Source organism: Cryptomeria japonica, chromosome 4 (assembly GCF_030272615.1).
Source record: "Cryptomeria japonica chromosome 4, Sugi_1.0, whole genome shotgun sequence".
Taxonomy (NCBI): Eukaryota; Viridiplantae; Streptophyta; class Pinopsida; order Cupressales; family Cupressaceae; genus Cryptomeria; species Cryptomeria japonica.
Genome location: NC_081408.1, coordinates 87,175,125 through 87,188,161, shown reverse-complemented (window position 1 = coordinate 87,188,161; position 13,037 = coordinate 87,175,125). Strand labels below are relative to the sequence as shown.

The following is a 13,037-nucleotide window of genomic DNA, read 5'->3' as shown; positions in this document are numbered from 1 at the left end:
TCTTCCTTTCCCAAATTTAAAATTAATGGATCATTTTAAATGTGATAATATAAAATATATTTATATCTCTTTGCCTCTTTATGATTGAGTTGGTTGTATTTTACATTAAAGAATTTTCATATTTGTGTAAGGTAACATTTATTTTCCTCCATTAATCTTAATCGTTTCGATTCCAAATAAAGTAATATCTCATTCTTTTGATTCCTTAAAGGAAATTATAAATCATATTACTCCTAGTAAAGTCAACATTATTCTCAGATTAAGACTACTAATATAGCTATTTTTTTAATCTTCATATGCACTAATTAGCCAATATGGTGAAGCATTTACCATCCTACAAAATCTAATGTGAATTAACCTATGCTTAGACTTCTACACTTTGAAAAAATATTGTCAAACACAATTGTCTACCATTAATTACCTATCTCAAATCGAATGGGTGTGCATTAAAAACTGCCTCTCTTTACTTGAGCTCATTTAGGTAGTAATTAAATTTCAATCATGTCATTATTGTATTCATACCATGCCAATTCATTGTCATGGATTTTAACAACAGTGTAAGTATTAAGGTGTTGTACAAGTTGGGTGGATTTTGAATTCGTTTTGAAAATCCCGGGACAAAACAAACCGAAGCAAAAGGTTTGTGTAGCACAACATGACTTTTAGCATGATTTAATTAATTCACCATTCCTATGGAGCTAGACACGGGCGACAAAGGTTTATTCATATCGAATGCCACTAACAAAAATAGACAACTATAATTTAGGTAATCATCTTCCATTGCTTCTCTGCAATTTTTAACTATTGGTGACAAAAGCCAAATCATTCATCTCAAATAAAAGAACGCCTTCAATGTAAAAATAGAAGTAAACAAATAAGAAATATAAAAAGACATCAAGGTAAAATACATAAATACAAATACATATTTTAATTATAAGATTGGGGCTAAATTCTACTCTATTAAAAATGGACATGACATGTCCACTATTGCATGTATCAAAATCAATGACATATGCAACATGTCATTAAAAAAATTAATATAGCATGACATTTAATCTCTATAATGATTGACTAAGTTGATGATTGACTAAGATGAGGGGAAAAAATATAAAAATAAGAAGCATATTTTTTTAATCAAGTATAAAGATTATATGTTTAAACATGAATAATTTTTTTTATATATATATATATATATATATATATATATATGTCGTGCTCTGTGAAGTGTACCTGTACCTGCAACCACAATGCACTCAATAAATCATTACAAGCATGGTTAGAAGATTTAAATCAAAGAAAGACAAAACCATAGCTAATCGACTTATTGCCTCCTAGTAAATGCGAGTATGAAAATGCTCTCAGATATGATTATGCATATTCCAGTGACTTGACTACACTTAGATGGAGGATTTGAATGATGCAAATGCATGATCTAGCAAGAAGCTACATGATTTCATGATTGATCTAGCATGATTAAGCTAAGATTTAAGCTAAAATTGAGTATGATAACATTGTAAAAACTAATAAACTATAAGCTAGATGCCTATAATAACAATGCATAAGATGAGAATAAGATGGGATGCAATCATGATATGAAATTGGGACATGAAATTAGGACCATTTGAGCTCCAAAATGAGATCTATTTATAGTATTTTCCAAGGCTAGGGGCGATGTGGCAAGAATCAATGGTCAAGATTGATTTGAAGATATCATGGTTAAATTGGAGGAGGATGGCAAAGGGGGTTGGATTAAAGGGAACATCTATCATCTCTATGGTGACAAGTGTCAAGAGGCTTCTAGAAGGAGTTGGATGAAAGGGAACACTTAGTGACAAGTGTCACAAAGGTTCTAGAAGATGTTGGATGGAAGGGGACAAGGTGGTAGGTAGAATGGGTTAGGTTTATGAATGGTTAGGTTTAGGAGTGGTAGAAGTTAGGAGAATTTGAATTTAAAAATTCAAATAATATGAAAAGGATAATTAATCTCAACAACTCATGAATTTTATTTGTTTTAATTAATTAGGATTTAGGAGAAATGAATTTGGATGGAGGGAATTAATTAATTAAAGGGGTGAAATGAAATGAACCTATTTAATAAATCCTTAGATTTATTAATAAGTAGATGAAAGGGAAGGATTTAATCAAATTGCTTAGTGAATTCAATTAAATTGGGGAGGAGGAGATTAATTAAATAATTGCTTATTCAATTAATTATCTTCAGACCATTTTTAGGTATATATATATATATATATCTGTTTATGAAAATATAAATAAACAAATAAGAAATATAAAAAATACATCAAGATAAAATATATAAATATAAATATATCTTTTTCTTTTTATAGGTATATAGATTATATGTTTAAATATGAACAAGAGATATAAAATTTATTAATATCAATGTGTTGATAAATATATATTAAAATATTTTATATCTATTTATGAAAATATAAATAAACAAATAAGAAATATAAAAATACATCAAGATAAAATATAAATACATCTTTTAATTATAAGATTGGGGCTATAGTCTACTCTATTTAAAGTGGACATGATATCTCCACTATTGCATATGTCAAAATCAATGACATATACAATATGTCATTTCAAAAATTTAATGTACTTTGACATAAATCTAATGCATTAAAATATGCAATTTTAAAAAAGAAAAAAATGAAATTTTGCACTTCCTTTTGCAATATGAATCAATAGAAAGAAAAATAAATGATATTTTTATAATTTGTATAAGCATAACATCACTAAAAAAGCTATAGCAATATACAAGATGAACTTTTTTTTTTTTTTGAAAATTCATATAAATAATTGTCTAAATGGCAGTTTCATGAGAAGTAAATATTAGTAAAATTATAAAAAATAAGATTTTAAAAAAAAATCAAGTATATAGATTAAATTTGTAAATATGAACAAGAAATATAAAATATATTAATAAATATATATTAAAATATTTTATATTCATAGAATATAAATAAACAAATAAGAAATACAAAAGACATTAAGTTAAAATATATAAATATAAATATATATTTTAACTATAAGATTGGGGCTAAAGTCTACTCTATTAATTAATAAAGTGAATATGACATGTCCACTATTGGATATGTCAAAATCAATGACATATGCAACATGTCATTCAAAAATTTAATATAGTTTGAAATTTAATCTAATGCATTAATATGTAATTTCAAAAAAGAAAAAATGAATTTTGCTCTTATTATTTGCAATATTAACCAGAAAGAAAGAGATTATTTTTTAAAATTATTTAAAATATAAAATAAGTATAGACTATTTACACAAGCTAGACAAGAGGCAAAAGTCAAATCTAGACTTCACTAATCTAGACTTCACTTGATAAAAGAGGGAAATACGACACTAAATACTCTTTTGGTTAAGAATTGATGCAATAAGGGATGAATTTGAAGTTTTTCAATCCAATCCTTTTGATATATGTAATGTGTTTAAAGGATTCTATGAGAATTTGTTTAAGGATGATTATTGGCAGGATATACAACAAAATCTAGAAGATTCGGTCAAAGATTACATTCCTAATAGAATAGATTCTAATTATAGTCTCTACCTAGATAGCATTCTAACTTTAGAAGAGATGGAAAATGCTCTTTTTCAATAGCCCCTTACAAAAGTCCGAGCAACAATGAGCTTTATATTGAATTCTACAAAGCTATGTGGCAAGACATTAAGGAGGATTTTTATTATTTATATTTGGAGGGCTTTGAGAAAGGATCATTAGGTCCTAGCTACTATTAACAACAATATAATTATATTAATTCCTAAAGGAGAAAAAAGGAAGACACCATATCTGGTTAGCATCCTATCACATTGCTTAATACATCTTATAAAATCATAGCTAAGGCTTTGGCTAATATGATAAAGTTGGCAGTGAAAGAAATTGTTAGAGCTGAGCAGACCAGATTCATTGCTAGTAGATGTATTCTTGATAATATCATGTTGGCATGGGAGACTTGCAATTGGGCTCAACAAATAGGACAAAATGTTATTTCGATCAAAACTAATTTTGATAAGGCTTATGACAGGATTAGTTGGAGTTTTATACTTAAAATGCTTCAATGGTTGGGCTTTGGACCTAAGTTTCACACTCAAGTTCAAATGTTGTTTGAAGATGCTAATACTCAAATTATCACTAATAATATGATAACAGATTTATTCTGGTTACAAAGGTCTAACTGATAAGGTTGCCCCTTATCTCCACACCTTTATGCCCTTACAACTGATGCCTTGGGATATATGCTCAATATGCCAATAACATGAATATGATTTTAAGAATTTCCATTATGTATGATGGTGTTGTAAACAATTCTTGTTTTTGATTAAAAAAGAAGTGTTAACTAGGGCGCTGACCCTTTACATAGTCAGAGACTATCAAATAGAAAAAAAAACTAACCAAGGGAGCAATCCCCCCAACAACTAAGTTAGACAGGAAAACATGAAAGCTTGTTAGACCAAAAGAGTAACTAGGCCGAACTCAAGGAGGGGTAGAGGCACCCAAGCCTTGATAGGGAGAGGTTTGGACAAGGGGGGAGGACCTCCCCTTCCACCTGCGATGAACCACAATCCAGGCAATACAATCATTAAGACCATTATGAGAGAGATCAAGTGGGATTGATTCTATAGGGTTGTAATTAGAAGCAACTACAAAGTGTTGTTGAAGAACTGCAATAGGGTGCAATGAAACAAGGACAAATTGCTATAAAGGAACAATCACAGGAGCAGAGACATTAGACTTGTATCAACATCAAGAGCAAAAGCATAAATAGGTTGTCGAGGCAAAACAACACCAGAAGCATGCTCAACAAGAGTTAAACAAGGCTGCAAAATAGTAGCAACAACAATGAGAGAATCAATAGTGGGTTCAACGGTAGTGAGAGACACTTCTTCTCAGGAGGATATATCATCCTCATTGGTTTTACAGAATTTTGAGAAGGACGTATCTATGTCAGCAGAAGTAACTAATTCATGTTATGTTGATGACGATCTATTTGTTTTACAAAATTTTGAGAAGGACATATCTATTACAATGAAGATGTTGGAGTTGCATTTTGTTGTTTTAGGGTCCAAACTTGTTCATGATAAAATTGAATGTTTAATGGTTCAATTTGAACCTACTGTGCATTGGATTCCTCGTGAATGGAAACAAACCAAACATGGGGAAATTACGAGGTACCTTGGTATTCCCTTCAACATTGGTGTTTCCCTCTCTGATATGTGGAATTGGTATCTTATTAGGGTATGGAATACAATTTTTACTCAGTGGAAACAACTTCCTTTCCTTAGCTGGTAAAATATAGGTTGCTAATAAAATTTTACTTGCATCACATGTTTATTATTCATCACGTTGGATGCCTTCTAAGAAGGGGTGTGATGATTTAACCAAGATTATTCGTCAATTCCTTTGGGATAAATGGGATGGTAAAAGAAGATTTGCATTTACATCATGGAGCTATTTTATTCAGCCTAAATGCAAAGGTCGCTTGCCCAGGTTAATTGACACAAGTACACAAGGATTTTCTTTGGTTGCTAAGTGGATTATTAGATTTTCTTAAGGGAATGAACTACATCAATCTTGCCTTTGTCAAAGGTAAATGACAGTGAGTGGGGTGGTTGGATAAATTCCTTCATTCTCCTTTCTTTTCAATTACGGCTTATTTTCCTCTTTAGTCCATACGGAAGGCTTGGCATCATATTTGTCATATTTTGAAATGGAAATAAAACTACCTCCAATGTAGGGTTTAGCTTTTCTACCTCATCTATTTGGTGGAACAAACACATTTGTTATCAAAATCAACCTCTTGCTTTTATTTTGTCCTAAACATTCTTATTATTTGTTTAAAAAAGGTATTCACACAATTGGGGATCTTTGAGACTTTGGTATAATGGAATGATTACCATAGCAGATTGTTAAGGCTCAATTCAAATTGAGTGATATCTTTAAAGCATTTCTTATTTTTCTTCAATGCTTGGTCCCATTGGATCTATCTATGAAACTATGTACTCCCATACACTGTAACTTCTTCAAAGACTAGCAATGGTTGTATGCATATACTTTTTTAGTTTTTCCTTTAAAGAAGGTTTACTTATAGCCGATTCCTCATATTCATTTAAAATCCAGACTGAATTCCAAATGAAATTATAGATTTGGTGATAATTTTTGGTAAAAAATTTCTGCTCAAATCTAGAAATAAAAAGTTAGTGTACATGCACAATTGATTGTGTGGAAGATATTACATTGCAAGTTGCCCATTGTGGACATGTTGAAATGTATGATGGTCCAACCGGTTAATTGTCCAATATACTATAAGCAAGAAAGCATAAGGCCTATCTTTTGGGTTGTTGTCTATTTATCAAAAAACAATGAAATTTTGTAATTAACGGCTTACCTGCTATCTTTGATCATAAATTAAGCTAGAAGAAGCTCTTCTTGAGGTTGGCTTACACTCTAGTCCTATTGTTGATGGTATTCTTCAAAGCCTAACTTAACAAATGTTTTCCTACTAATCATTTTTTAGTAAACAACTACTATATAAAATTCTACACTCCTAAAGTATTTAATACATGAACATGATAAATTTAGGACCTTACTACTAACATGAAACTATTAAATGTACAATATTATCTCTTTATTAGCTTTAGAATATTGCACTTTTACATTTTTTTGTGAATCTTTTTTATTTTCCTTATTTAGTGCTTTTCTATTAGTTTCCAATTAAAAGAAAACTGATAAAATTAAGATACATATATTTGCACAAGTGTCCATTAATGGAATAACCTAGTGGCAAATAATATGAACAAACTTTTAAAGTGTTATAGAACTACTATGTATTTACTATCAATTTCTAAGTTGTTTTATCTATTACTATTGCCCATAGTATATGCAAGAGTTATACCTGAATTATAATTCCTTAAACTCTTAAAATCTTATAGAAAACACAATAATGAATGTAGAACAAAAATCATTGATAGATAAATGTGATTGAATTAAAAACTTGCTAAATTGTGTACTTATTATATTATCTTGAGAACTCCCAAAATAGTTTATTGATTACATGTTACTAAAACTACACCCTCATCAAGGTCTCGACATATTTATAAATTTTTTGAGCCAAAGCAAACTTCAAGACCAAGTCATTACTCCTTTTAAAAAAGATTGTGTACTATTACTCCCTACAAGGTCTCAACATATTTATAATTTTTTTGAACCAAAGCAAACTTCAAGACCAAGTCATTACTCCCTTTAAAAAAGATTGTGTACTATTACTCCCTTGCATATACCCAAGCCTTTTTTATTCAACTCTTCAAATAATAATACCTTATATTTAATTTAAATTAGTGGATTGGAATCCTACATTGAAAGTTTTTTAATTTGAGCACATAAGGTGCTTATCTCGAACTCTCTTAGTAGATATATAGATGAGGCACATTATTCTTAATAGATGATACCCACTATATCTTTATTTAATATATTTATTATATCTATATTTAATATATTTAGATGCATGATGAAAATAGATGAAAACAATGAAAAGATTGTGGGAAAATTTTTTCTAATAGCAGAATTTAGGGTGTGATTTTAGGGTACTATACCACTCATGCACTTTTCAAATCACTCTAAGAGTGATGAATGAATGAATGAAGATTTTTAATAATGTTTATGAGACCAAATAGTTATGAGACTTAAAACTGATGACAAAATAATAACCACAAAAGAACCGCCAACAAACAAAACTAGGAAGCGAACAACAAACAGCAATAATCCTTGATAATCAGCCATCTTTACAATTCTTTTCTCGAACAAAACATTTTGGAACTCTACTTTAAGAATGATAATCCGAATAAAAATCTATAGAGAACGTTTACTATGATCTTCTCTATTGGCATTGAGAATGAAATGAATTGCTCTCTAATTGATTTATTAAAGGGTGGCCTGGGCATCCAATCCATTCCTATTATAGTATGCCTTTCAAGGAATACTTTGAGTTTGTTTAGCTCTCATTTGCAAATCTTCTCATGAGCGTTTGTAGTCCAACGGTTAGGATAATTGCCTTCCAAGCAATAGACCCGGGTTCGACTCCCGGCAAACGCACCATGTGTGTTTAATGTTGTGCAAATTTATTAAGAAAGCTTTTATGCACTATTAGCATCGGAGTTCTTGCAGTTTGGACAACAAAAACCATCTGTGTGCTTAAACCCCAGATGTTACGTATTGCATGCAGATTTGGGAGCCGCTATTTTGCTTGTTGTTATTATTAGTTCCTGCCGGGAACTATAGCGAAGGCTTCTTTCGTTATCTTTCTCAGTTTTCAACGGGAGAGAACGCACCAAAAATTAGGTCTTTGTCAGTGCCTTGCAGGGTCTTGTAGGGTTATTATTTCGAGCACAAGATGGCATTCGTTCAATAATCCACATGCCTTGACTGTGCTTTGTAAGTAGATTGTAAAGTACTTCCTTTAATCGATCCTCTCTACACAATTTTGTTCGATTCAGATGGATTGTCGATAGTGTGTGTTGTTATTCATTCTACTTTTGCCACACTCGATCACCATCATCTATTTCGTTCGTCAAACGTGATACCATAGCCATTTATTTGTCTCTATGAAATACAAATCATACATGGCTTGCCAGATTCAAAATCCCTTCGATGTCTAGACAGTGCTTGTGAGGTGATCTCAGTTCATAATTTCAATTTTTTGGGTTTCTTGTCGTGGAAAATAATATATAGAGATATTCAGTACTCGTTCTCTGTTACCATTTAAACCCAAATTTGAGATTTGATAAATATAACCTAAACTACATGCAGTCACCATTGAGTATCCTCTGTTCGTTTCTGTAATACAATGCATAATTTAGGGGTGTGGGCTTGTTTCTGGCTTTCTCCCGGAGACATTCTTAAGATGTTATGTATTATTGTATATGGGTGGATAATAGGTGAGGACATATGTGGAGTGGATGGTTGATTCCAGTTGCAGTTTCCTACCAAAATGTAGCTTTTGCTTGCAGATGCTGACTCATTCAAGTCGCTCTGTCACTCGGCTCGGCTGCTTACGTATGTTTTTCCTTGAACTTCACTAACGTTGATTTTACAGGAATGAGATTATTTATTAGCATAGGACAAGGCTAATCATGGAAGGATTGTGCTCAGATGTTTTGCATAATTCGTGCTTGCTTCTACTTTTGAAAGGATCCTCATCTCCAACTGGTTACACATGTCCTTCATGCAAATCACAAGTAAGCTTCTATGTCTGCTTGTGTCTTCTGCTGCTAATATACTAGCACCTAGTTTAGTTTGTTTCAGAGCAAATGATACAGAGCTCTGTTTTGGTTTGAATTCTTGCGAAGAAAAATGTGTTCTATTTTAGTTCAATGCATGAACCATTTTAGTTTCAATAAAGTGTATGTTGCTGTCTTCAGTCTTAGATCAATAAGCTAGAAATTTAGGAAGACATGTTTGTCATTTTCACACTAAAGCATTCTTTTTGGAAAATGCAATTAATAGTACAGCTAAGTAAGTCAAGATTAATTTATAAAATATTATATTCTTGCATATTGCATGAAGATTTTGGATCTAAATTGGTAATAGCACTTCGGTTTTAGTTCAACTACTATTTTAATCCAGGCTCCCATTCAACAATAGAGTTCTTGCAAAGTGTTACATCTAGTACAGAGTATGGTCATTTTTCTGATAGTATGAAATTTTCTTTGTAGATATGGCCCACAAAGAAGTAGTTTGTTATTTCTGGTTCTTCCCTTGCCAATCAGTTGGAGGAATTATTTGCGAAGGTATCGACTGCACACATCAGTCTCACAGATCTATTATCTCTGATCTGCAGATGCTTGATTTTATGTTTCCCAATTACATAATGTTGCTGAACCAAATCATTCAGATCCACATGTTTGAAATATATAAAATTAGATCTTTTTGAGATCATATTATCATCACACAGAGAAACTAGTGAAAATAAATGCATTGCAGTGGCATCTGAGATAATTGCATGCATTTTATTAATCAAACACGATTCTTTTCTTGCAGAGCCATATTTTTATGTTGGACAAGAATTCTCTATTGCCATTAGCTTCTGAACTATTATCAAATTTCTCTGAGCAAGGATTCTCACAGCCACGTTCTGAGATTCGATTAACAGTTTTTAGTTTGTCATCACCTCTTGCTGAAATGTACAAAGATCCGAAGAGTCAAAAGGCACAGCAGAACCATATTCCTAAAGATCAAAATGTATTAGAGAGTTGGGAAACACTTAAATCACCAAGAAAGACAATAAATATTGAAACTCCAAAGTCTTGTTCACCTGAGATTGGGATTGCAGAGTCTGTTGGAAGTCCAAAGATTTCTGTAATTTGTTTCTACCCAATAAATTTTGGTCAATTCTTCATTTCATATATAATCAATGCCCAAAGAACTTTGATTCAAGGATTTTACTTCTTAATTCCAAAAATAAAATATTTTGCTATCTTATGCAGATGGTGTACTCTAGAAATTGTTCTTTTCAAGGCGAGAAAAAAAGTACCGACTGCCCTGTTCAGGACTGGAGAAAAGGTTTGATGCATATACCAAGTGGTTAGTCATCTTTTCAATTTATTTCGCAAATTCCATAACACTGATCACATATTACCATTTTTTACTATTTCAAAGTTTTAGCTGGATCATGCATTGCTCTAGATTCCTGTAAGTAGGAAAATGAAATTGATGAACATAAATGGTATTATCCATGGCCATCCACGGAATAGAATATGCACTTGCATATTACAGTAAATCTATTTATGCTCGACAAGTCCTGCAATTGTACATGTGATTAGTCTATCATACGCACCTTTTAAATGATGGCGGATGCAAAAAGATTCCTAAAGTGGGAGCTACTATATATATTAAAAACAGATAATATGCGTAAACTTGAGATTCTTTATTCCGTATACATCTCAGCATGTTTGAACGTCATGGGTTTCAACTTTCAATCAAGGTGTATGGTTTTAAATCCCATATAGCCATTATACTTGTGCTCAACATGCACTAAAGATAAATGTGCCTGATATAGGTTCTAGAGATCTCTAGGCTTACAGAAGAGCTTCCATTTATAGTCTTGCCAAACATTTGGGCTGAACCTAGGTCTCGACTCTCTATACAGTTGATTGTGGATATCTTTTTAATGATCTTGGAATATTCATAGATCTACAGGGGAAAAACTCAATTTTTTAATTTGCAATGATTAGTTTTGGAGGAAGTTTTGTAATTTTAAATCTGCTCCTCAGAGTGTGAGCAGTTGGTCTGGACTCTAAGCTACTCATCTTAAGAGTTTTTAACAAAAATAATTTCAACTGGCAGAAATCTTCATCTATGGGACATATCTTTGGGTTTTCTTTATTGGTAAATTTGTCTTTTGTTCAGAAACTATTTACATATGTTGAGATCCAGCTCATTGCTTGGATGTGTAGCTACTATTTTTAAACTCATGGTTCAGATCATATATGTGTAGAACCAATTCATCATCACAAGTAAAGCTTAATGCAATCTCCTCTCTTAGGTAATGTTTTTTTAGGTTGTTGCCTGAGCAACATAAGTTAGCTCTTCCCTATGAGTCATCCAAGTGTTTTCAAGATCAAATGTGTTAACCTTCCTAATGTATTTTATATTCCATTTAATGAATTTTGTGGAAGGCAATTGAAGTTTGAAGTTTGAACAATAAAGTCTCCTCTAGAAGATTTACAGACCACCTAGAGCACCTTTTGACCTAAGCTAATCAGCATAAAATATGAAAACAATTGAGAAAAAAAGCACAATATAGAAGAGACAGGAATGTAATGTTATGATCCAAAATGAAATCTGAAACTGAAACTTTACAAAAATTTAGACTGAAAACTTGAAAACAAAAGAAGGAATATGGTTATAGGATTTCAGTATTGAAATGCTTTTTTTTCTAGAAGAGATCTACATTAAAGGATATCAAAGGAAATAGCAGAAATCTTACACAAACTAAATGTAACTTTAGTGTATTTCAAAGAACATTTGCAGATAATACATGCAATTAAGAGTTGAAGTTTCCTTCCAAGGCCTGACCCTTCAAACTTCTTGGCACAACTAAGCTGGATGCTATCATCCATTATATACATCACAGGACCGGGGTGGCCACTGGTTAGAATAGTAGGGTGGGGGATAGGGGTAGGGTGGAAGGAAAATAGTAGTATTAACAACATCGACATTTATGCACTCGACCAAAACATTCCCTTCCCAAGAGGACAAGCGGGACAAGAATGGAGCATAGCATAAATGCCCTGGCCAGAAAAGAAATAAAGGTCTTACTCACCCGTTATTGCTATTATACAAAGTCATGTAAGTCAATGTTAAAAATTACGTGCCAAATACATAAACAAGTCATACAACACCAATACTCCAGACTTAGCTACTATATTCATGTATACACAAACACATCATGCAACAACAATACCAGAATTATTTTTCTAGCCTCTGGCAGGAACTTTGCTGCTTGCAGCTCTTGTTATAATATGCTCTTCTGATGTAAGATGAACTTATTTTACACCTTCATTTAATGAAGATAGACCTACATGATTGTTGTTTTCAGTGTTCTTTACAATGATTGTAAGTTACTCTAATTATAAGGCTGAGAATATAACTTTTGTGATCTAATGATTATTCCAAGTATTTTTCAAAATTATTGGTCCTTACACTTAAGAAAATATCAGACATGGGCTACATCAATTTTTAATAATATGCATTTGGTTAGTTCAATCTCATGATTTTTTTTACTAAGGCAATCATATTCTATGTGACATAATAATTATTTTTTCATCATAATTTTTATAGCTAAGTATTTTGTGAATATAATTTTGATGTTCTAATTCCAATGTAATTACTGCATATATGCACATCTATTTTTATTACTAAGGCAACCATATTCTATGTGACATTAACAATTATTTTTTCATCATAATTTTTATAGCTAAGTATTTTGTGAATATAA

General features: G+C 31.5%; 1 long non-coding RNA gene and 1 other non-coding gene across 3 annotated transcripts; both read left to right on the top strand.

The window, feature by feature from the left end:
- The first annotated feature begins 8,062 nt into the window (after positions 1–8,062).
- TRNAG-UCC (transfer RNA glycine (anticodon UCC)) lies at positions 8,063–8,134 on the top strand. The gene has a single exon. It is a non-coding gene; the product is annotated as a tRNA-Gly (tRNA).
- A 570-nt stretch (positions 8,135–8,704) lies between these two features.
- On the top strand, positions 8,705–10,465 carry LOC131070167 (uncharacterized). Of its 2 annotated transcripts, XR_009372121.1 has the most exons (4): positions 8,705–9,094; positions 9,191–9,276; positions 9,754–9,828; positions 10,079–10,465. It is a non-coding gene; the product is annotated as an uncharacterized LOC131070167 (long non-coding RNA). The 2 variants fall into 2 exon arrangements; XR_009372120.1 differs by having other exon boundaries at positions 8,705–9,276.
- The last annotated feature ends 2,572 nt before the right edge of the window (positions 10,466–13,037 follow it).